General features: G+C 41.8%; 1 protein-coding gene across 2 annotated transcripts in view; it reads left to right on the forward strand.

Annotated features, from left to right (window-relative positions):
• ASCC1 (activating signal cointegrator 1 complex subunit 1) overlaps positions 1-24,853 on the forward strand; it is a 131,302-nt gene that overhangs the window by 79,555 nt on the left and 26,894 nt on the right. The gene's annotated exons all lie outside the window — the stretch shown is intronic.

Below are 24,853 nucleotides of genomic sequence, written 5' to 3' on the forward strand. Positions count from 1 at the left end.
TGGGGACCTGTGTGTGTGTGTGTGTGTGTGTGTGTGTGTGTGTGTGTGTGTGTTATGCACTGTTTTTCCTAAAACACAAAGACAAGTGAAAGAGAAAAACTGAACTCTTCTACTTTGACCATTTATTTATTTATTATTTTTTATGCCGCCTTTATTGTTTGTTTGTTTTTATAAATAAGGTGGCAAATACGGACTTCTTCCTCTTATTTTCCCCACAACAACCTTGCGGGGCTGAGAGAAAGGAACTGGCCCAAACTCACTCAGCTGACTTTCATGTCTATGGTGGATCTAGAACTCACAGTCTCCTGGTTTCTAGCTTGGTGCCTTAACCACCAAACTGGCTCTAGTTCCATGATGGCAAACCTATGGCACAGAGCCCTCTCTGCTGGCACGTGCGCCGTCACCCCAGGTCAGATCTCTGTGGCATTTCTTTCGTGACCTTCTGTTTCCCTGCAAGCGACGAAGCAGAAGCTCATGAAAGAAAAAGATCTTGCCACGATGCCCCACTTCCCGCTGGCCAGCTGGTCCTCAGGTCTCTGCTGTGCATTAGCACATGTCCATGCATGTTTGTGCATGCGTCCGCACATGTGTGCGCACCTTTCAGTTTTGGCACACGTGTATGTGCAGTTTTGACACTCGGTGTCGAAAGGATTCACCATCACTGCTCTGGTTGATGTAGCAAATGACCAGGGTGAGTTTGAGGGTGGGGTCAAATGCATCATCAGTCTGGAGTCCATACGTGCCTGAAAGTCCAGCCTCCCTTGAAGTCTGTTGACTCTCAACCTGGCACCAATTTGCCATGACTGTTAGTAGATCAGATTCTTGTATATAGTTTGTGTATGGAATAAATCTGCAGTGCTTTTGAACTTTAACCTGTTTCCTGGTTTCTTCTGCCTGACAGTTTAGTTACAGTTAGTTAGTTAATTATATATACAAAATCTCATTCACGTATAAATATTCTTCATCTGAAATTTAGAATACTGTATTTTTCGGAGTATAAGACGCACCTTTTTTCCCTCAAAAAAGAGGCTGAAAATCTGGGTGCGTCTTATACACTGAATAAGCATTTTTGGCCTCCCAAAACCCTGTCCACTTCACCAAAATAGCCATGCAGAGCTTGTAGGAGGCTTTCAGAGAGCTGCTGGGGGCTGGGGAGGGCAGAAATGAGCGAAAAACGGCCCATTTTGTGCTCGTGCCCCCCAATCCCTAGGAGCACTCTATTAAAAAAAATGAAAAAAAGGGCCCATTTTCACAAAAAACGGGCCATTTTTGGGAGGTTTGCAGAGTGCAAAAACTTTTTTAAAAATTTTGTTTCTTCAAAACCTTAGTGTGTCTTATACTCAGGTGCGTCTTATACTCCAAAAATACAGTAATTGCAAATAGCCTATTACTTTGCAGTCAGTAAGTATCTAGCAGTAGCAAGACTTTATAAATAGAGTTGCAGTGAATGTGTTAAATCAAACAATCCACCGAATATAAAATTAATTGATCCTATATCTTCATAAACATAATCCAAACTATTGTCTCATCAAAGTAAATGTACTTTGAGCACCTGTAAGAGCACCTGTTCTTTTATGAACAGTTAAGTGGTTCAAAACTCAAAAGAAATAAATAGGAATAAATGGGCAATATTCTGAGTTCCTCAAGGACCCATTTTGAAAGAAGTGCTTTTTCACTAGTCCATAAATAATGTTAATTTAGGAACAAACAGTGAACTGACCAAATTTGCAGATGGGATTAAACCAATGAGAATGGCAGAAAACAAAAAAGTGACTATGCAGAACTTTGGAATGATCTCTTTAAACCAGGTGATTGGTTAATCAAATGCCAAAACCAGATCAACTAGGTGCATTGTGGACAAAAATTCCAACTTCCTAAACTCTTTGGTGTGGTATGAACTGTCTGTGACTATAATCAGAAAAAAAGAGATTGGGTTTATAGCAAATAGTTCATTTGTGAACTGTGAAAAAAGGAAAGAGCCATGCTAAGTATCATTAAGCAAGGAGGCTATAAATAAAAGCATCAAAGTTATTCTTATCAATCTGTGATATTTCCATGTCAGGAGAACTGTGTACAGTTCTAGCCACTGTATTTGAAAAAAGGGTATAATAGAGCTAGAAAGGATGAAGTCAAAGGCAGTTAAAATGATCAAGTGGCTCAAAGAACATATCTTCTTCTAATATGTGTGTGTGTGTGTATGAATGTATGTATGTATCTGTGTATGTGTATATGGGTGTGTGTGTGTGTGTGTGTGTGTGTTCCAGCATAACTCTGGAACGCCTCGAGCAATTTCAACCAAACTTAGTACACAGATGACTTACTCTGGAAACAAATACTGTGAGGGTAAGACACCTTCACCCTAACATCCTTCAGGGTGTGTATTCTGTTAAGAACCTGTTATGCCTTAAAATGGATTCAACCATACTGCCTTAAAATGGCTTCTACTGTACAGCACTGTGGAGTTGTGTGGATGTGTCTTGTGTGTGTGTGTTCCAGCATAACTCGGGAACGCCTGGGACGCTGAAATGAAAAGGACTGAATTATATCTATAGTGTCAAGTCACAGTACTTTTGACAGCAATCGTGTGCATTTTGGATTCAAGTTCTGTTAAGATACAGCCTGTTGTGCCTTAAAATGGCTTCTACTGTACAGCACAGTGGAGTTGCTGTGGTAACGGCTTCGCGGTACTCCACAAGGGGCTCCCTTTAATACAGGATTGTGATAAATACGTATCTACCCAGGCTACGCCAGATTATCAGCTAGTTTACTAAAAAAAAAAAGAACCTAGAATGTTGGGGATTCTGTAATTTTGGAGAGAGAGAAAAGAATTGGGGGGAAATGATTTAGGCATATAAAGTTATGCATGCCCTATAGAAGAGAGGCAAGAAGAAGGATAATTTAAAATGAACTTTGCACAATACCTAACTAACCTATGGAATTTATTATCATAATGGTTATAACTTGGATGGCTTCAAAAGGGGATTAGGCAAATTCATGGAGAACTGATCTACAAAACCTTTTTAAAAAAAATTTGCCTCTTCAAAATCTTGGTTTGTCTTCTACGCCGAAAAATATGGTATGTGGAGCCTTAATGCATGTAGTCTAATAAGATGCTAGTTTAGCATAATGAAGTCATCCAATGTATCTCGAGAGCATCCACTTAGGGAAGGCCGATGCCAAACTATGTATCACAATAATGGGGGACAAAAGCACAACAATTATACTGCTTTCCTTTGCCATTTTGTCAGGCTGACCTTGAACGTCCCTCAAATTATTTCAGGTGTGAAGGCAAAAAGGTGATTCAGAGCATGCGGGGGTGCCACTGCAGCACCCTGCCTGTCGCTTCCTAAACCAAGCATGTCTTTTCTTCAGACTGCATCTGCAGAGGGGCTGCTGAACAATCTGGCTGTTTTGAAGAGTTGTAGACAGGTGCTATGTGCCAGCTCTCCATCCAACATTCCAAAGCACATTTTTGCCTTTGACTCCAGAACCTTGCACCAAAAATCTAGGTCTCTTGCAGTGTTGTATTGCAGTGCAATAGATTTCAGGGGAAAAAAAGCCATTCCTGTTGTGGCTCGCCAGCAGCCAACAGAACTGGCAGCAGATTCGGAGAGTGAGGAGGTTGGGGAGGAACATGGGCCAGTCCTGGAGTCTTGGGAAGGCTCTGATGAGGGCTCTGTGTCGGGGGCAGAAAGAGGGCTAGAGCCGTATGCCAATTATCAGCTGCCTTCAGAGTCGGACATCAGTGAGGCAGATGAACAGCTGGAGCCGGTTTCCAGTGTGCGCATGCACAGAGTTGCCAGACGAAGGGAACAGCTAAATAACAGGGGTCAACTTGGGAGTAAGGCCACAAGTGGACAATGAATGGCCTCTCCCAGAGGAAATGAAAGAGTAGCGAAAGGGGAGTGGAGTTTGCTGGAGACAATTAGTTTGCTTAATTCGTTCATGACTTTCCAAGACTCCTTGCCAAGTTTAGCAGAGATCAACCTGGCAGCTCTCCAAGCCAGATAAGGTCTGTGACTGTAAATCCTCCCTTGAAAGACTTTGCTGGATGTGAATGAGCAGAATTCACAATAAATTAATAAAAGTTTTTGACGGACCAGGAGTTTGCTTCATGCTCTTGGGAAGCCTCAGTCAGGACAATTCCTTTAAGCCAAGGGTGTCAAGCTCGTGGTCCGCGGGCCAGATACATCATGGCCACCCCCACTCCCGGTTTAGTGAAGGGGGGGGAATTCATGATATGTCACATGATGCCATGATTTTGACACCCCTGCTTTAAGCCTTAGGAAGAAAAAAAAAGTAGAGAGAAGTCTACAAGTAGTCCTCGGGGTAGGACCAAAACTGAGCCCCAAATATTCTGTTGCTAAGCAAAACATGTGTTTACTGAAGTTTCCTCCACTTTTAGGACCTTTCTTGCCACCACCGTTAAGTAAATCACTGCAGTTGTTAAGTAACACCGTTGTTAAGCGAATGAGGCTTCCCTGTTGACTTTGCTTGCAAGAAGGTCGCAAAAGGGGATCACACGATCCTGCGACACTGCAATCGTCATAAATATAAGTGGCCAAGCCCCCCAGTTTTGATCACATGATCATGGGGATGCTGCATCGGTTTTATATCTGAAAAAAGCATCGCAAGTCCATTTTTTCAATGCCATTTTAAATTTGAACAATCACTAAATGAACCGTCATACGCTGAGGACTACCTATATTCTCTGTTTAGCCCCTTCAACTCCCTTATTGGAGAACAAATACAAGATGCTCCCCCTGCTGGTTGTACTTAGTATTATTTGCAGCTGAGTATTCTCTTGTGCAAAAGGGATGTGGTGGCTCAGTGGCTAAGACGCTGAGCTTGTCAATCAGAAAGGTCAGCAGTTTGGCGGTTGGAATCCCTAGCGCCGCATAACGGAGTGAGCTCCCGTTACGTGTGCCAGCTTCTGCCAACCTAGCAGCTCAAAAGCATGTAAAAATGCAAGTAGAAAAAATAGGAACCACCTTTGGTGGGAAGGTAACAGCTTTCTGTGCGCTTTCAGCGTTTAGTCATGTTGGCCACATGATGACGGAGACATCTTCGGACAGCGCTGGCTCTTCGGCTTTGAAACGGAAATGAGAACCACCCGCTAGAATTGGGAACGACCATGTGCAACGGGAACCTTTACCTTTATCTTCTTGTATAACATTACTTCTAAGCAGAGAAACACATTAGGCTCCATCACTCCCCTTATTCATAAAACTGCTCTGTGAAATGTGAAGCACAACATTAGGATTCTCCACTCCCACACACGCCCACCCTAAGCCTTAATTGATTTTGTCTAGCTTCAGCCAAAAAACACCCAATGACTCTTCGATGCATGAAAGAACGTGGATAATGGCCTCCGAGCCGAAAGGCCGTCTTTTCCCACAGCTCCCACGTTCTTTTCCAGCCTCTTTGACATTTCCCTCCGCTTTGCCAGGCACCCAGGGCAGCGCCCACTGGCACTCGTTACTTATGACTCATAACTGGCAGTCGAGTCCCATCCTGCTGTCCTTTCATCGGAGGAGAATGATCTGATTGCGTGCCTCCGTGTCCCTCTCTTTTCATAGATCCGTTCCTCTTCCGGGCATCTTATTTGCAAAGTGGCTTCCATGGGCTTAGAACAGGGGCCTCCAACTTGACAACTTTAAGACTTGTGGACTTCTACTCCCAGAATTCCTCAGCCAACATTAATACTTATGGACTTCTACTCCCAGAATTCCTCAGCCAACATTAATACTTATGGACTTCTACTCCCAGAATTCCTCAGCCAACATTAAAACTTATGGACTTCTACTCCCAGAATTCCTCAGCCAACATTAATACTTATGGGCTTCTGCTCCCAGAATTCCTCAGCCAACATTAATACTTATGGGCTTCTGCTCCCAGAATTCCTCAGCCAACATTAATACTTATGGGCTTCTGCTCCCAGAATTCCTCAGCCAACATTAATACTTATGGGCTTCTACTCCCAGAATTCCTCAGCCAACATTAATACTTATGGACTTCTGCTCCCAGAATTCCTCAGCCAACATTAATACTTATGGACACTTCTGCTCCCAGAATTCCTCAGCCAACATTAATACTTATGGACTTCTACTCCCAGAATTCCTCAGCCAGCATTAATACTTATGGACTTCTACTCCCAGAATTCCTCAGCCAACATTAATACTTATGGGCTTCTGCTCCCAGAATTCCTCAGCCAACATTAATACTTATGGGCTTCTGCTCCCAGAATTCCTCAGCCAACATTAATACTTATGGACTTCTACTCCCAGAATTCCTCAGCCAACATTAATACTTATGGACTTCTACTCCCAAAGTTCCTCAGCCAACATTAATATTTATGGACTTCTACTCCCAGAATTCCTCAGCCAACATTAATACTTATGGACTTCTACTCCCAGAATTCCTCAGCCAACATTAATACTTATGGACTTCTACTCCCAGAATTCCTCAGCCAACATTAATACTTATGGACTTCTACTCCCAGAATTCCTCAGCCAACATTAATACTTATGGACTTCAAGTCCCAGAATTCCTCAGCCAACATTAATACTTATGGACTTCTAGTCCCAGTCCACCAGTCTTTAAAGTTGCCAAGTTTGGACACCCCTGGTTTAGAGGACACAGCCGGAATTACCACAAGTGTGAGAAAAGCCACTCCAATTCCTTATAAAAGGCATTTTTGGCAGCTTTCTGCCATCCCAACACCATGTGCTATTAATTCTCCATTTGCCTATTGCTTTAGCTGTAGCTTTGATTTTGTTTTTCATCATTATTAGCTTTTGATCCTCATTTATGTTTCGTTGCTTAATTGCTTCGCTTTGAGAAGGCTTCTACCCCAAGGGGCGTGATGGGGTTGATTGTCCCAGGGTTGCTTAATAACCAAGAACAAGGCGATGTGAGACCAGAACAAAAAACGTTTCAGTGAGCAGCAAAAACAAAAGAGGTCAAGCAGTAGCTGAGCTCACAAAGGAATTCCCTGTGAAACTAATAATTAAAGTGTACTTGAAAACTTCAAATGGGAACGAGGGACAATGGAGAACTGCTTTATATCCAGCCAGTGATAATTTCCAATATTAATGCTTCCCTACTGTTAAGTCGCTATTCCAATATGCTTTCATATATTTCATTTTAGGACTCAGTTTCTTCAAACAGATACATGTTTAGATCAGTAATGGTTTTCTCTTACCTTCGCTAGTGGTTCGGAACTGGGAGTGTGTGCATGCTCGCTTTGCTCACACTCACTTTGCTCGCACACAGCACTTCTGCATATATACAGAACCTTCTGCACATGCTCAGAGCATCTGTGATGACATCTGGGTGAGTGGGCAGAGCCTCCCACTGCTGCCCCTACCAGTTCACCTGAACCGGGGCAAGCCAGCAGAATACCACCTCTAGTCTAGAGCCAATACCTGCCCATAAAGGTGTTTTTCCCTGTGTTTCCCCAGAAATAAGACCGGGTCTTATTTGGGAGGGGTCCCAAAATAAGCACTAGGGCTTAATTTCGGTAAATGTCTTATTTTTTTCCCCATGTGCTTGCTCGCGTTGGGGCAGGAGGCCACGGGCTTGCCAGTGCTGCAGTTGCGAGGCAAGAGGGGTGAAGCTTCCTCACGCGCCACACATTGTCTTACCTCAGGGCCCCCGCAACCAGGCCACCCATGCCCCGATATCTGCCTTGCCTCACGGCGGCAGTTCCAACAACCCCATTCATCAGGACCCCCTGTAGCTGCCAGCCCACTTACGCTTGAGGCCGCAACAGAGTAGGAGACTGAGCGTGCCACCTGTGCTGCGGCCACAAAGAGATGGCCCATCTGTGGGGGCCCTGAGGTAAGCCAGTGCAGGGTGCATGAGACAGCTCCACACACCTCTCACCTCATGTCGGCGGCACTGTGAACAGCCAGACGAAATGGGTGGGTGGGTGGCTGCGTAGGCACTTAAGTAGGACTTATTTTGGGGTTAGGGCTTATATTAGGCACATGTGTAAAAAAACACCATGCTAGGGCTTATTTTGGAACGAGCTCCCCGTAGAGATCCGTACTCTCTCCACCGTCCAGGCCTTCCGCATAGCCTTGAAGAACTGGCTCGCCCGTCAGGCCTGGGGATAAGGACTGTTACCCCGCCCGAATGTAGTATGCATGTTGTTTGCTATTTTATTATGTGTTGTAATCTCAATGTCGTATTCCCCCCTCCCTTGGTTTTCTGTGAGCCGCCCTGAGTCCCCTCAGGGAAAAGGGCGGCCTACAAATACAAATAAAACCATAAAACCATAAAAACCATAGGTCTTATTTTGGGGAAAACGGGTAGTTGTATTATTATAGTTGCATTATACGGTCAACTTGGATAAGTAGTTAAGGCACCTGGCTAGAAAGCAGGAGACCAGGGGTTCATGTTCCTTTGCGTGCGCTCATTACCAGTGAACCTGTTGTTAAAGTTCACCTCTGGGAACAACTGATTGGGGGTATTCCGGGAGGTTCATCCACCCGCCAATCAGCTGCTCCTGCTGTATCAGGCTAATGGTGCTAAAGCTGACCAGGCTGTTTGCTAAGGACGCAAGCCAGATGAATACCGATGGAAGCTGGTAGACAGAGGCATAATTTTTCTCCCCTTATTTTCCTCCCCAAAAACTAAGGTGCATCATACGCCGAAGCGTCTTATATGCCGAAAAATACTGTATCTTCTGGATTAATTCATATATTTGTATCCAAAACTTCCTGGCTTTTTAATATACCCACCAAATATAATAAAATGATCCTTCCTGTTGTTCACACTTTTCCTATCCTCCGCAAGCTGCACTGGCTACCTATTAGTCTCCGAATCCGCTTCAAGGTGCTGGTCGCTACCTATAAAGCCCTACATGGCATCGGACCTGGGTACCTGAGAGACCGCCTCCTGCCGATTACCTCTCTCAGACCAATTAGATCGCACAGGTTGGGTCTCCTCCGGATTCCATCTGCCAGCCAATGTCGGCTGGCGACTCCCCAGGGGAGAGCCTTCTCTGTTGCAGCTCCGGCCCTCTGGAATGAGCTCCCTGTTGAGATCCGGACCCTTACTACCCTCCCGGCCTTCCGCAAAGCCACCAAGTCCTGGCTGTTCCAGCAGGCTGGGGGGAGCTGAGAAGCATCTACCTCCATAGAAATTGTGAATGTTGGTTTTGTTTTTAATATGTTGTCTTTGTCTTGTTCCCCCCTTTCCTTTGTCTTTTGTGAGCCGCCCGGAGTCCTCCGGGAGTGGGCGGCATACAAGACAGATAAATAAATGAATGAATGAATGAATGAATGAATGAATGAATGAATGAATGAATGAATGAATAAAGTCCTTGTTTTATTCCCAAAGCAGACTTTAGGAGTATTGTTCAGTCTTTAGCTTGCTTTTCTCTTAAGACATTCATAGTAAGATATTCTATTTGTAATGGAGAAAGTGACAACATAGAGGAGCTACCAATCTTACATCTTCATCCTAAATCAGCTTTTCCAACTGGGTACCCATTAGCTGCTTTAGATGTCAACTCCTATAATTCTCAGCCAGCATGGCTAAAAGTCAGAACTAACCTTGAAGCATATCTAGAGGATGAGATGCTCCTGAAATCTGTGATCTTCTATCAGCTATCAGTTCCACTGCCGTGTGTCCCTGAAGCAATCAAGCAGTAAACTCACAGTTCTCTAGGTTATTGAAGTGCAACAGCTGGTGAGCTTTTATTTCACATTTTTAAATGTGTACCACAATAAATCTTGAAACTAGGTAGCATCTGGAATAGCGAGAGAGAGAGAGAGAGAAAAAAAAGGCCAATTGCCATTTTATTGTAAATACTAATGTCTCTTCGACATACGACCACAATTGAGCCCTAAATTTATGTTGCTAAGTGAGGCATTTGTTCAGTGAATTTTGCCCCATTTTACGACTTGTCTTGCCACAGTCGCTAAGTGAATCGCTGCCCTTGTTAACTTGGTAACCTGGTGGTTAAATGAATCTGGCTTCCCATTGACTTTGCTTGTCAGAGGATCGCAAAAGGTGACCCCAGGACACTACAGCCGTCATAAATAGGAATCAGTTGTCAAGCCTTGATCACGTGACCATGGGGAGGCTACGGCGGTCGTAAGTGTGAAAAATGGGCATATGGCGCATTTTTCACAGTCGCTAAATGAACTGTTGCAAGTCTAACAGGAGGACTAACTGTAATACGCTGCATTTTTGAAATTGAAAGAAATATCTTAAAGACAAAGCATAATATAAGGTCAGAGGCTATATCTGTTCAGGAGGAATAAGCTACCCAGTTGATTGTCCCCAAATAGTTCACTGATGCTTTTCTTTCATAAATTAAAGTAATCTTAGGAATTAGCAATGTTAAAAAATGCCTATTAATGGCTATTTTACATCGTCCTTTACTTAACATTCTGCTTGAAAAGTGAGATTTTTCTTCGTAACTTAGGCCCATTTCTCGCCAAGATGGTTAAAGGAAGCCAATATTTGGATAATGCTTCTTTAAGGCAATAGTCTGGAAGTTTTAATATGAGACAGTCTTCAGTGGCATTGGCAGGAAGGGTGGCAAAAAAAACAAAAACCAGCACAAGACACAGTGGCTGCAGAAATGTGATTACAGCCTTGCCTCTTTTGTATATAACAGGAAGGCACCTTGGAGGTCTTCTAGTCCAACCCCCTGCTTAGGTAGGAAACCCTACATCACTTCAGACAAATAGTTATCCAACATCTTCTTAAAAACTTCCAGTGTTGGAGCATTCACAACTTCTGGAGGCAAGTTGTTCCACTGATTAATTGTTCTAACTGTCAGGAAATTTCTCCTCAGTTCTAAGTTATTTCTCTCCTTGATTAGTTTCCACCCATTGCTTCTTGTCCTGCCCTCAAGTGCTAGATAGTATTTTGTTCCTATGATGTCATGCCCTTTAGTTTAAAGACTTCCAATTTATGGTTCTTGTTATAATTGTCTCTCCTTGAAAATTTTCCATTTGTTCTCAATTCTTGACCTTAAACTTGTACATTCCCTTCGGTTCTTCGGAGCTCTGTTTTCAGCTGCAACGGCCTCCTGCAACCGTCTGCCAGCAAAAGGCGCTCCTGACACGGGTCATGAGCTGGCTAGGCCCCCTAGCCATCCCCGCCGCCCTCTGAGGTCAAACACAACCCTGATGCAGCCCTCAATGGCATCGGGTTTGACCCCCCTGGTCTAAGTCCTAGTACTGCATTGTCCTGCTGAAATTCTTCTCTTGGCTTGATTTAAATCTTGCATTTATGTAATGCATTTACAGTTTCGATCCCCCAACAACTGTCTTCTGGAAAATGCAGAGGAAGAAAGTAGATTAGGATGTAAAAAAAAGAAAAGAAAATCTGTCTGTATGGATGAGAATATGCATGTGGAAAGGAAGCCAAAAATTATTTGACAAATGTTTTACAAGAGCTAATGAGTCATGGCCCATAGCTATGATACTCTACTATGAGTAACTTCCATGTTAGTAAATAAAAGCAACCTAGTTGTAAGACCCGTTTTAGTAAGGCACTTATTTTTGCAATGTCACAGATTTGTATAATGCATAAGGGAAACAGCCTGGATCAAAATACAATAGTTGGATTAACAGCTGCCTACATAATACTGAGCCGATTTAATTACTTGTGGAAGTCCATCTGACAGGGCAATGTTTTATGGCATTCTACCGTGACTATTTTTTTTAAAAAAAAATTGATAATGCTTAATTTACCTAATGATGCACCTCACAAGTTTTACCCGGCCTGATATTCCAACTATTTTGTAATGCCCATATTGTTAACGCTGGTTCAGGTGTCTACATGGGATAGTTTTGATGAATTGCAACACCATACATGAATGCTAAGTAAGGATTGTCTACTGAGCACAATTAAGCCTGTGGCACCAGTGTTACGGACTGGTTGTGAGTCGTATACTTTGCATAAATCTAGGAATGGTGCATTTGCAAAATACATCTTTTCTGTCTCTTTGCCACACAATGCCAGGGATGGGGAATGCTGTATTGCAGGCTACCGTATTTTTTGGACTATAAGATGCACCGGAGTATAAGACGCACCACGGTTTTGAAGAGGTAATTTATTTATTTATTTTAAAAAAAGGTTTTTGTACTCTGCAGACTCCCAAACCCTCTGCACGCCTCATTTGTTTTGCAAAAAAGGGTGGGAGGCATGCAGAGCTTTGAGAGGCTTGTAGAGTGCTCCTCGGGGATTTGGGGGGGGGGGGGCGGCAAAAACAAGCATTGTCATAAGGTTAAATGCATCAAAATATTCAGCATCATATAGATACATAGACTGAAGTTTAAGTGCCATTGTCCATATAGGAGCAAAAGACTAAAGCAATAAGGATTAAAAGATGAAGTTACTAATTGTAGTCATATTTACTACTACAGTATATGACCTATTTTAAGTCCTGGATCAGAAAATACAAGGATAATAAAATACGTATCTTCCTCTTATCTTAGAATTAGCAGTTAAAACAATACAAGTACTGCATTGTAATTATACAGCAATTTAAGCATACATATTCTTCAGCCTTTCTTCATCCTGAAAAATAGGCTTATATATAAAAAAGCTTTTATTTTACTTGGCTTTACTATGTGCTGAGTTTTAGTGTTCAATATTTTCTGTTCCACACTTTTATACATATATATTTACAAGGGAATACATAATACATAAATATTAACAAGGGAATTATTAATGAAACTATAATAGTTTTTAAGAGAGAAAAATGGATAATGAATATGCTAGACACACTCCCTCTATTTGCTAAGGAATGCCAATAATCAATTGTCAAGCAAAAACCTGGCCTTTTTTGCAAAAAAGTAAGGGCATGCAGAGTCTTTGGGAGGCTTGTATAGTGCTCCTGGGGCTGAGGGGGGCAAAAACGGTCCGTTTTTTGCTAGTTTTTGCCCTCCCCAGTCCCCAGGAGCACTTTGCAAGCCTCCCAAACCCTCTCCACGTCCATTTTTGCAAAGGGAGCAGGGTTTCAGTTGGGCAAAAATGCTATATTCAGTGTATAAGATGCACCCAGATTTTTACCCTCTTTTGGGGGCGGGGGGAAACGGTGCATCTCATACTCCGAAAAGTACAGTAATTCTGCTGACTGCCAACTGCTGTTCAGCCGTTTTCATCCTGACCAGCTCAAGGTTAGTGTTCTTAGGAGCCATGGGGGCACAGTGGTTAGAATGCAGTATTGCAGGCTGACTCTGCCCACAGCCAGGAGTTCAATCCTGACTGGCTCCAGGTTGACTCAGCCTTCCATCCTTCCGAGGTCAGTTAAAGGAGGACCCAAACTGCTTGGAGGCAATACGCTGACTCTGTAAACTGCTTAGAGAGGGCTGCAAAGCACTGTGAAGCGGTATATAAGTCTAAGTGCTATTGCGATTGCTGTTATCTTCTCAGTTTTGGATGTTAAGTCAGTATAAGTAGTCCTCGGCTTACGAAGGTTTGTTTAGTGACCGTTTGAAGTGACAATGACATTGAAAAAGGGGAGTTATGACCATATTTTCACACTTACAACCACTGCTGAATCACCAAAATTCAGCCGCTTGGCAACTGGTTGATATTTATGACAGTTATCGTGTCCCGAGGTGATGTGAGCCCATTTTGCCAGCTTCTGCCAAGCAAAGTCAATTGGGAAGCCGGATGTCCCTAACAAACATTTGTTACTGGCTTAACAACTGCAGTGATTCACTTAACAAGTGCAACAAGAAAGGTCGTGTAAAGGTCGTGTAAAGGCTATAAAGCGCTCCATGGTAGTGGATCTGGCTATTTGAGAGACCGCCTTCTGCCAATTACCTCCCTGCGTCCCATCAGATCGCATAGAGTTGGCCTCCTCCGTATTCCATCCGCCAGTCAGTGCCGACTGGCGACTACTCGGAGGAGAGCCTTCTCTGTTGCGGCTCCGACACTATGGAACAATCTCCCCGTGGAGATTCGTACCCTCACCACCGTCCAGGCCTTCCGCACAGCCCTCAAGAACTGGCTAACCCGTCAGGCCTGGGGATAATCTTATTTCGCCCCTCCCGAATGCTGAGTGAATGTTGAGTTTTATTGTCTAATTTACTTTGTGCACATTTCTTTTTTCGTATTGTCCTACACTCCCCTCCCTTTTTGATTGTAAGCCGCCCTGAGTCCCCTCAGGGAAAAGGGCGGCCTATAAATAAATAAAACAAACAAACAAACAAACAAAGGGGCAAAATTCATTTAACAACTGTTTCACTTAGCAACAGAAATTTTGGGCTCAATTGTGAGTGAAAGACAGGGCCTACCTATTGTTCCCATCAAATTAAATACACATTCATGTCTCTCTCTCTCACACACACCCTCTCTCCCTCTGTGTAATGAAATCTATCCTTTGATATAGCTCTTAATTCCATTAAAGGAAGAAGTGGGTTCGTCTCTCACCATAATAGCATTTACAAACACATCTCTTAAAAAGATAATAACAAAATGGCTACCATTTGATGTTGTAGAGGGAAGAACAGACCACTTCATTAAATTATTTATGAAGCAGCAATTGTTTATCCTTTTTCAGAAATGTAGATGTTTAGGTTTCACTGATTGGGGCTATAATGTATGCAAGATGCTATACATTCCACAATATCCCTTCACAATGCAGTGATTTCTACGTAATTAAAATAAGATGCATTGCTTGCCGGCTTACTTTAAAAGGTGGGATGTAGAACAAAGAGGTAGAAGAATGAATGTGAGTTACGTTTTGTACCATCACTGACTAAAAACATTTGGTTAGAGAACAGCATTTTTTATTTGAGTAGCGATGTAGTAGAAGAGAAGGGAGAATTGTACTATCCAAGATTGTATCCCTTTCTGATCTCTGCATAATTCAAGGATTTTTTATTGTAAAGAACATTCAAGAAGTCGCGGTAAGAGATTGCGGCCTAAAGAAAGAAAGACAGTTAAGGCTTGCATTATGCAGAGACAGGGAGGTTAAAAGGGTGGAAAACTATATAAATATTACAGTAGAATTTAAATTTTTGATAAAGGACTGATTTAAATTATCTGAATATGGAAGAACCTTAGAGTGGTAAGAAAATGAGATAATTCAGAAGAGAAACTCAATAGAATATTTATGTCATTTAAATGACAGGGATGCAGAAGAAAAATTGATTTGAGAGGGATTTCAAAAAGAATTAAATAAGACCTTCAGTAAAACTATATATACAGGGGATTTTTTTCTGAGATTAATCTGAATGGTGGTGTCCTGCATTATTTGATCTCCCATGATAATTACCTAGAAACCTGATTGTTTTGAGATTATCACTATTTTATTTTTTGCTAAGGTTGTCGACGCTGAGAAATTCCTGAATTCAAATTCCAATTTTCCCTACGTTCTCTTTACTTCTGCAGTTTCCTTTCTGAAATGTTTCTTACGCAACAAATTCAATTTATCTCTTTTTCAGCAACTGAAAAGAAATGCTATAATTGATTTATAGTATCCAATAGATCATAGACACCCAATGCATTTTGGATTTGGAATAGAAACAAAATTTGGGAAAGTAACTAAATTATCTTAAAGGTTCTTCATTCACTTTTTGTTATCCAAATTTAAGTGAAATATGATTATAATCATACTTAGACTAAACTTTTCTTGTTAGACTAAATATTTATTGTTGAATTAATACCAAAGGTACCATTTTATCCATAATTTCACTGATGGTACAAATATAATGATGTGCACAATTCTTGATGTCTCCCCTTTGAATAGCTTTACACAGCACACCTTAAGTGTCACTCACAATGTATGTCAGATTTTTAGCACTTACCCGAAAGTGTTATTTGATTATTGTCTGCAAATAACCTTGAATACATTACTGCAGAAATGTGACAAAGATGCACATTCGACAGCTTAAGAAAAGATACTGACTATGATAAAAGCCATTTATATTATTTCATCTGAAACCCTCATTAGGTATTTTTAGCTCCTTACACTGGTTAATCTTTAAATAAATCTTTTTCATAGAAAACGCAAACAGTGACACAAACATACCGATCAGCTGTGTGGAAGTAAAAAAAAAAAAAGAGTGCTTTGTACGGACTATCAGTAGATCAAAAGCCAAACTGTCTATGGAACAGATAATTTTATATATGACGGTAGAAGTTACAACAGCGACAGAGGTGGTATTCAGCAGGTTCTGACCACTTCTGGAGAACCAGTAGCAGAAATTTTGAGTAGTTTGGAGAACCGGTAAATACTACCTCTGACTGGCTCCGCCCCATCTATTCTCTGCCTCCCGAATCCCAGCTGATCGGGAAGAAATGGGGATTTTGCAGTAACCTTCCTCTGGAGTGGGGAGGGAATGGAGATTTTACAGTATCCTTCCCCTGCCACACCCGCCAAGCCACGGCTACAGAACCAATAGTAAAAATTTTGAATCCCACAACTGAACAGCGCTGAAAAAAAATGGATTATGACAATTTTTCACACTTCTTACATTCCCACAGTCCCAAGATCAAAATTTGGACATTTGGCAGCTGACTCATATTTATGATAGTTGCAACGTCCAGGGATCATATAATCACCATTTGTAATCTTTGGATAAGCAAAGTCAATGGGAAAAACAGATTCATTTAACAACCTTGTTTCTAATTTAACAACTGCAGGGATTCCCTGTGGTAGGAAAGTTCATGAAATGGTGCAAAACAGGAGTTGTCTTGCTTTTAACAATGGAATTTTTGGACTTTATTGTGATTGTAAGTTGAGGACTGCCTGTAGAGGGAACCGTCATGGCATTTGTGTAATGGCTTTAATTGACAGCAATTATTCGTTGTGGCTTGCCAGCAGCGGGCAAAGCTGGCAGCAGAGTCAGACAGTGAGGAGATTGGGGAGGAACATGGAGCAGTTCTGGGGCTGAGGAAAGCTCAGATGAGGGCTCTGTGTCGGAGGCAGAGAGGGAGCTAGACAGCAGTGAGGCAGAGGAACAGCTGGAGCCTGTTCCCAGTGTGTGCATGCGCAGAGCTGCCCGAAGACAAGAACAACTAAGAAAGCAGGGTCAACTTGGGAGTGAAGCCACATCTTGGAGGTGATTGCCCCCGTCCCATAGGAAACAAAAGAGGAGCGAACAGGGAGTGGGCTTTTGCAGGAAACAATTCATTCATTTAGTCATTTCAAGAGTGGAAAGTTCTGTTTGTGACTATAAGAGACTCTGTGCCAAGTGTGGCCTTGCCTTCCGTTTGGAAACTAGTTATCTGGCAGCTCTCCAAGCAAGATAAGGTTCATGTTGATAAATATTCCTCTGAAAGACTGTTCGCCATGCCTTGCTGACTGTGAATGAAAGGAATTCAAAGAGATTTTGCCAGGACCAAGACTCTGCTTTATGCTTTTTCAGGAAGCCTAGGTCAGAACACTATTAGGTAGCAACCAGTAGAAGTATCTTACACTTTGACAGCTATCAGTACCTTATTTAAGCATCAATTTTAGAACAGCAACATTCAAAATGCATAAAACCTCATGCAGCATGAAAGGGAGCTTTCAAAATCACAAATATTTATTTTCATCAATTATTTTTTCAGAAAGTACCATTACTATTTATTTAACATTGAATCTAAAGAATATACCAACACAAGTGATCCGTTTTCCTTGCTCTTGTGGTGCTTTGAATGGGTACCCCCGTCCACCTCCCCCCCCAAAAAAAGGATTAGATGGGGTATTTCCAAATTAGGTAGTTTAATGTTGAGCGAAGGCTATGTCAGATGAAGTTGGTTCCACATGCGTTGGTAATCAACAAATCTGTATTTGCAATCCATCCTAATTTAGGAAAAGTAAGTTTTTAATTTAGAACTAATTGTGGACTTAATTGCCTTTCATGCTGAGGCACTGATGATGCGTGTGCAAAATGGTTATCCCTTAAATTAATAGGATCGAGACTCCAGTTGCTCTTAAGATTTGTTTCTCACCTCTTTTACCTTAGAAAGAGGTGTGAGAAATACAATTAGGTAACAGTCCGTATCAAAACAGTAGATAAAAACAAAAACTGAGGGGAAAAAATAAGCCTAAACTTTAAAGATAAAGCAGCATGTGTGAGTTGTTTGTGACTGCAGAATGAGCCTCAACATTCAGAAAGTTTTTGAAATGCTCTAGGGTAATCATGTACACAGCAGAGTCTCCATTAACACTTCAGTACTCTTGTAATAAAATATGTATGATTAGAGATGTTCCAGATTATAGCTGCTTAAAAGGCTAATTCTAAAAAAGGAATGGAAAAGGTTGGATGGGAGTAATTGTGTGCTCTTCTTAAAATTGAGCATGTTTCATGCTTTCAGGCCTTCACAATAAAGCCATATCATAGCTCTCCAAATTTTCATGGAACGCTACTCATTACTGGAATGTATTTTGTGATAGTTAGTGCCTTCATTTTTGGAGACCTGACATATCTTGTGAACTGAGAAGGTCGCTTTTCTGTTGCACCTATTCATTACTGATATTGTCATCCCCCCCCCCCCCCCCCCCGTCAGAGACAGACTCTGCGGAGATGGAGCCAACGGAGATGGAGGGGGTGGTTTTGTTGGCTTCAGAGGAATGTGGGGAGGAGCAGGCCAAGACAGCCCAGGGGCCCTCAAGTTTGGGATAGCTTGTTAGCAAGGAGGAAGGGGGGGTCAGGATGGCCAAGAGAGGGCAAGCAGTGAACATGAGGAGTGACAGAACTCAGGTGATGAACAAGGACCTCCCCCTCCTGATCCACAAGCACGGAGAGGGGAAAGAAGGCGGGAACAGTGCTGGCCGACCCGGCAACTTGGGAGGAGAGTGCCCCGCCCCTCTTCACAAAGCACACCTGAAGACTGAGATTTAAGGAGATGCTGTGGGGAGGGGCATTCTTTCCCTGTTCCTTTGCTTTGCTGGACTGGGCGCAGCCAGAGGCTGCCATGTGTGTGTGTGTGTGTATGTGTGCTTTGCTCTGAAACTTGCCAAGAAGGTGGGAGCTTTTGGGAGGACATTTGGAGCATTAAAGGGGAGTTTGAACTCTCAGTGTGACCTTCGTGCCTTGTAATCACAGTGAACAGAAGACCACTCAGTTTCTCTCAGAGAAACGTCTCCAGTATTGCGGAGTAATCAATATCTGAAAAGAGTGTCCACGTTTACCAAGGAAAGACTGAAACCATTGGTTTAAAGCAGGGCTCTCCAAATTTGGCAGCTTTTTAAGACTTCCCCACCCCTGCTGGGGAAATCTGGGAGTTGAAGTCTACAAGTCTTGAAGTTGCCAAGTTTGGAGACCCCTGATTTAAAGCACGGCCGAGGAGGTCAACAGCATCAAAGTCACAGGAATAAATGGGCACTCTTAAAATATGCATTGCATCACACAATTTAAAACGGAGTGGGGTTTCCATCACCCTGGTTGTGCCCACCATTTTGTCACTGTTGACTCACCAAAGATGCTTTTAGATATTTCTCAAGAGAAGGACAAGTCAGCAAAAAGCATACCAGCCAAGCTGCTTGCAAAGAACAGAGGTCTGATTGAAGAATTCTGAGAGTTGAAGCCCACACATCTTAAAGTTTGCTAGGTTTGAGAAATATTGATCTATCTGGGCCAAACCAGATAGATACTACGGTGTGAAGCATAATGTTTACAAATTGGATTAAACTCTGAGAGTAAATTACATGTCATTTAGCAAACTGGTGAAGGGGAAGTCATTCTGGGCCATTTATCATAGTTTTATCCCGGAAGTGACAGTTTGAGAGGTGTAGCCACCTGATCTATCCAAGAATTATGGAAAACAACTAGGATTTCAAACCTGGCTTGAGAAAACAGTTGCATCTTCCAAAGCAAAATGGAACAGAAATTCTATTGCATGCAGGATTGCTGGTTTGTTTATCAGTATAGCAATATGCCGTCCTATTTAGGCACATTTTCAAGCCGCGCGCATGCATGCAAGCCACACATGCAATCAAAGTGCATGCACGGAAGGCCAAGCGCATGTGTAGACGGGGCACATGCAAGCGAAGCCACCATGCGCACACGCTCACCTTTGCTAACCAGTAGGGAAAGTAAGTGAATACCACCCCTATTCTACTAGCAGAAACCCTAGCAGAAATTCACATTTTTTATCCCAGTTTGTGAGCCATAGCCACCTAATTATTGTAGACACACACAGACACAGACACAGACACACACACACCAAGTAAACTCAACAAGTTCTATAGGAGACCCCATTTACAACAAAAACATGTTTAATGTATCTCACAGGTATAAGATTAGATGATTGGAAGATTGTGCTATGATGACTTTACAATCTTGTGGTCCCTCAGATACTGTGGATGGACCTGTTCCAGTGGTCTCAGCCAGCAGAGGAGATATTGGTACTTGTAATCCTGAAGGGCCACAATGCTTAAACCTCCTATCGAAATGTTTGTGCTACGAAATGGAAGGAGAGAAGAGAGCTTGGCGATTCATTGAATTATATTTAATTTTGCTTTTTTTTTTTTAAGTTTGGGTGCCCTGTTGTTTTGTAGAGATGAAGGGATGGTATCCCCCCCACCCCTTTGTGTAATTCCACCTTCTTTTTGTGAGATGTTTTGGCACATCTTAATCAAAGAACACCTGAGCCATAATTAAATATTTGAGTTTGTCATCTAGCTTTGGGAAGCTGTTTGAAAAGGAGCCAGCATGGTCATTTTGACAGAAAGTGAAATGCATTTGCAGGATTTTTTTGCTCTGGATATGAATTAGCAACGTCCTCTTTTTATTATTGCTACTGAAAAGTTTCCAGGCATCATTAAATGATGTCAGACAATTATTAGTATAGCAAAGCCAGGAATCAAACTGAGTTCGAAAAAAGTATGCATTTTGTCAGTGAACTGTTCTTGAATGTGGAATGAGAAATCAGAATCTATTAAATTAAGGTCTTTTATTTGTTCTTTTGATAAGTTGATTTGAGTGCAAATTTATTTTTCGTCTAACATGAACCATTAAGGAAGCTAATCTTTGTATGTATGTGTGCGTGAAAGAATATCAATATGCATGTTTATTTCTGTCTGATTTATATCACAAGTGGATATAATACAATCAGATTTTAGTTGTCAGAATCTTTTAGTTGAAGAATATTTTATTTTGAATATTTAGCTGAAAAATAGCAAGGGGAATGTTCCTCAGAAATCTTGGGGATGATCCTGGAACTTGAATAATTTAAGCTCTAGAATAAGGTTTCCCACCTAGGCCCCTCTGTCAGTGGTGGGATTCAGCCAGTAGCACCACTTTGGGGAGAATTGGTTAACTTTCTGAGCAGTTTGGTGAACTGGTTGTTGGAAGAAATCATTAGGGCAGAGAACCGGTTGTTAAATTATTTGAATCCCACTATTGCCCTCTGTCCTCCACTATCTCACAGTTTGCCCAAATTCATGTTCATTGCATCAAAGAGACTATCTAACCATCTTATCTTCTGCCGTCTCCTTCTCCTTTTGCCTATAATCTTTCTCAACTTCAGGGTCTTTTTCCAATGAGTTCTCTCTCTCTCCTCATTTGGTGATCAAAGTATTTGAGGCTCTCTATTTGTCTTTACAAAGGTTGACTTTTTAGGACTAACAAGCATAAAAAGTTCCTAAATATATATTTGCAACACCAATTTGGTGGAACAGGGGACAGCAGACTGTATGGTTACAATTGCAGCAATATTATTAAATGCTAATTGCTCATCGGCCATATATATTGTATTTCCTTTTGCTTTCTGTTTTGTGAGTGGTTTTTTTTTTTTAATTTAAACCATGGGTGAAATCGACTTATCTTTGCTACCGGTTCGCAAATGTGAGCGCACATGCCACCTCCATGCATGCACAGGACATTCAATGCATGCGCGGAGCGTAAAAAAATGGGTGATGACGTCTGGGCAGATGGGCGGAGCTTCCGGCCGCCACCACTATGGGTTCGCCCAAACTGGATAGAACCGGCTGAATTGCACCACTGATTTAAACCATTCTCACTGCACATGCGAGTGTGTGCCGACTATTTTGCTTTATGCTTAGGTTTAAGTGATTTTCAGATTCTTTTTCACAGCTTTTTAATTCTAGGAATAAAATACTGGCTTTGTTCCATGTAGCAATTAAGGTTCATTAGCAGAACTGTGTGGTACAGATGGCCAAAGCATACTATGTCTGCTCCCATCTGCTTCTTAGCCAGGCATGTCCGTTCTATTGCAGTCATGAGCTGTGAAATTCACCCCATTTATATCACTCAAACTTCTTTGCCCTATCAATCACTTTGATTTATTCCCTATCCCAACATGCATTCCTTTCCCTGTCCTCTTGCTCACACAGTATCAAATGTGTTTCTAAATCCATATAATTCCCAGAGGACTGCCACCACAGTTCTTTATTCTTCCTGACCTTTCTTTGATTTTAAACTGGCCTTAGCTCTCTAAAAGATCTTGCAGTTAGACGTAGTTCAGCTACTACTAGTTAAAAAGAATGGTCAGCTGATATGGTCAACATTCCCTTTGTCGATAAATTAGAACAAGATCAATGGGATAAACTTTTCCTTCCATTTGTGCTGGAATAAAGAATTGGATTTTTCCAAAACGTTTACTGATTATGATATGCTACATTTTGAATAAAAGTTCCTATTTTTAGTAATCCTGTTGACTGGGGTTTAAGGAAATAGTTGCCTCTTACATACTTGGAGGCCAAGAGATTGGGCAAAGCCCCAAAGATGCTTTTTGTAAAAAGCAACTGGACTTTCTAGGGTTTTTTCCCCCTTTAAAAACATTTCACTTCTCATCCAAGAAGCTTCTTCAGTTCTAAAAAATGTCCAGTTGCCTTTTGGAAAGGACAACCATGATCTGGACGATTAAGAATGTCCATAGAGATTGGTGAATGTTTTTTTCCAAAATAATATGTTTGTGATGAACTAAGTAGAGAGTCCTTATAAATCGTATAGGTAAAGATTCCCCTTGCACATATGTGTTAGTCGTCCCCAACTCTAGGGGGCAGTGCTCATCTCCATTTCAAAGCCAAAGAGCCAGCGCTGTCTGAAGTTGTCTCTGTGATCATATGGCTGGCATGACTAAACGCCAAAGGCACACAGAACATTGTTACCTTCCCACCAAAGGCGGTTCCTATTTTTTTACTTGCATTTTTACATGCTTTCGAATGTCTATGCTGGCAGAAGCTGGGACAAGTAAAGGGAGCTCACTCAGTTACACAGCACTCGGAGTTCAAACCGCCGAACTGCCGACCTTTGTGATTGACAAGCTCAGCGTCTTAGCCACTGAGCCACCGCGTCCCCACATTATATCCTATGATATAAATATCCATATTATATCCTATGATATAAATATCCATATTATATCCTATGATATAAATATCCATATTATATCCTATGATATAAATATCCATATTTTATCCTATGATATAAATCATAGGATTCATGTAATTCCCAATTTAGAGAACCCCACCTAGAGCTTGTTTTCTTTAATGATAGATTTATATTTAATGAGAGTATTATCTTTTAGGAGAATCAGTTTGGAGTTACTGGTACTCCCTTCTGCATTTGGCAAAATAGGCTTCCACAACGAATAGTTGAAACATCTTTATACATCCATTGGGAATCCAAGGCAGAAGACAGTTATAAAGGGAGGCACTGGCAGTTAGAAACTACCAAGTATCCAAGTTTAAAAGCAAGGGGAATTGTGGTTTACAAGCCATAATCTGAGCAAAATCGCCTCATAATACTATCTGCATTCCGAAAGCCTCACGGGGCTCTCTAAAATTGTCTTCCATCTTGTAAGACTGTCGTGCAGTATTTAGTCCAGTTTTTGTACCTGTCAAAATCCCAGTCTGAATATCACTTAATTCGGATCCACCCTCTTCTCTTTTTGTCAGAGTGGCTGTATTGAAGATTGTTTTACTTATTTTCATAGGAAGAAGCCGTTAGAGGCTTATGAAAAACATTTAAAATATTGGTTGCCTTCACTTGACTAAAGATGAATTAGAGTCAGTCAGCATCCCTCATAAAAAAATATGGCTCCAAAACGTGCAGATCTGTCCTTCAGAACATAAATAACCCCCGGTAGATATTCGAGGGGAAATTAATGAGAAGTCAAAGGTTGCAGACAGGCAGAGAAAAAGACCTTTGCTCTTTTCTGGTGAAAATGTACTCAGGCTGACTGGTGGTGCTCTCCATTAAGATGGAGACGGACTGAATGGTTTAAAGGCCTGAGGAGACATAACCAAGCCCATGTCTGTTTGATTAAAAACTCTCTCTTGAGTGTGTTTGTGCAGACGTGCCATTGTGTTCTGATGGGAAAGGCTCTGTCTTTGTATCTCCAGCACAGACGGGCCTATTTCTGTCTTTCAACTGTGCCCTCCTCCCTTGTAACCGAGTCTAAGACTTGCTGTAAGGTTGAATTTTGGAGATCCAGATTTAAGATCCATGAATTATCTAATTGCTTTTAGATCCTAATACATTCTTCTCCAGGTCCTTTGCTTTCTGCAATTGCTAAATATTTGTGTCTGCCAGCCTCCCATGTTCATCTGACTAAAGAAAGTTTTGTACCATTAATCTCCAGGAATTCCTACTCTAAAATGTAGTTGATATTTTTCTCCCCCACCCCCAACAGAAGGAATTCCCTCTTCACTTAACTGCAAGTGGGTGTGTGGATGAATATGAAAACTTCATCATCATAGTGATAATGCTCTTTTGGGAGGGTTGTTTTGCTTCTTGCTGTTTCAGTGCAAAGCATTACAACTAATTGTTCCCAAAATATTGCAAAATTGAAATTCTTGGCAAAGTAACTTCTTCCTTCCTTCTTCCGCCTGTCTTTCTTTCCTCTCTTCTTCCTTCCTTCCTCCCTCCCCTTTCTTCCCTCCTTCCCCCCTCCTTCCATCCCTCCTTCCTCCCTC

This window comes from Thamnophis sirtalis, unplaced genomic scaffold (assembly GCF_051295495.1).
Source record: "Thamnophis sirtalis isolate CommonGarterSnake01/CBP01778 unplaced genomic scaffold, rThaSir2_p1.2 scaffold_15, whole genome shotgun sequence".
Lineage (NCBI taxonomy): Eukaryota > Metazoa > Chordata > Lepidosauria > Squamata > Natricidae > Thamnophis > Thamnophis sirtalis.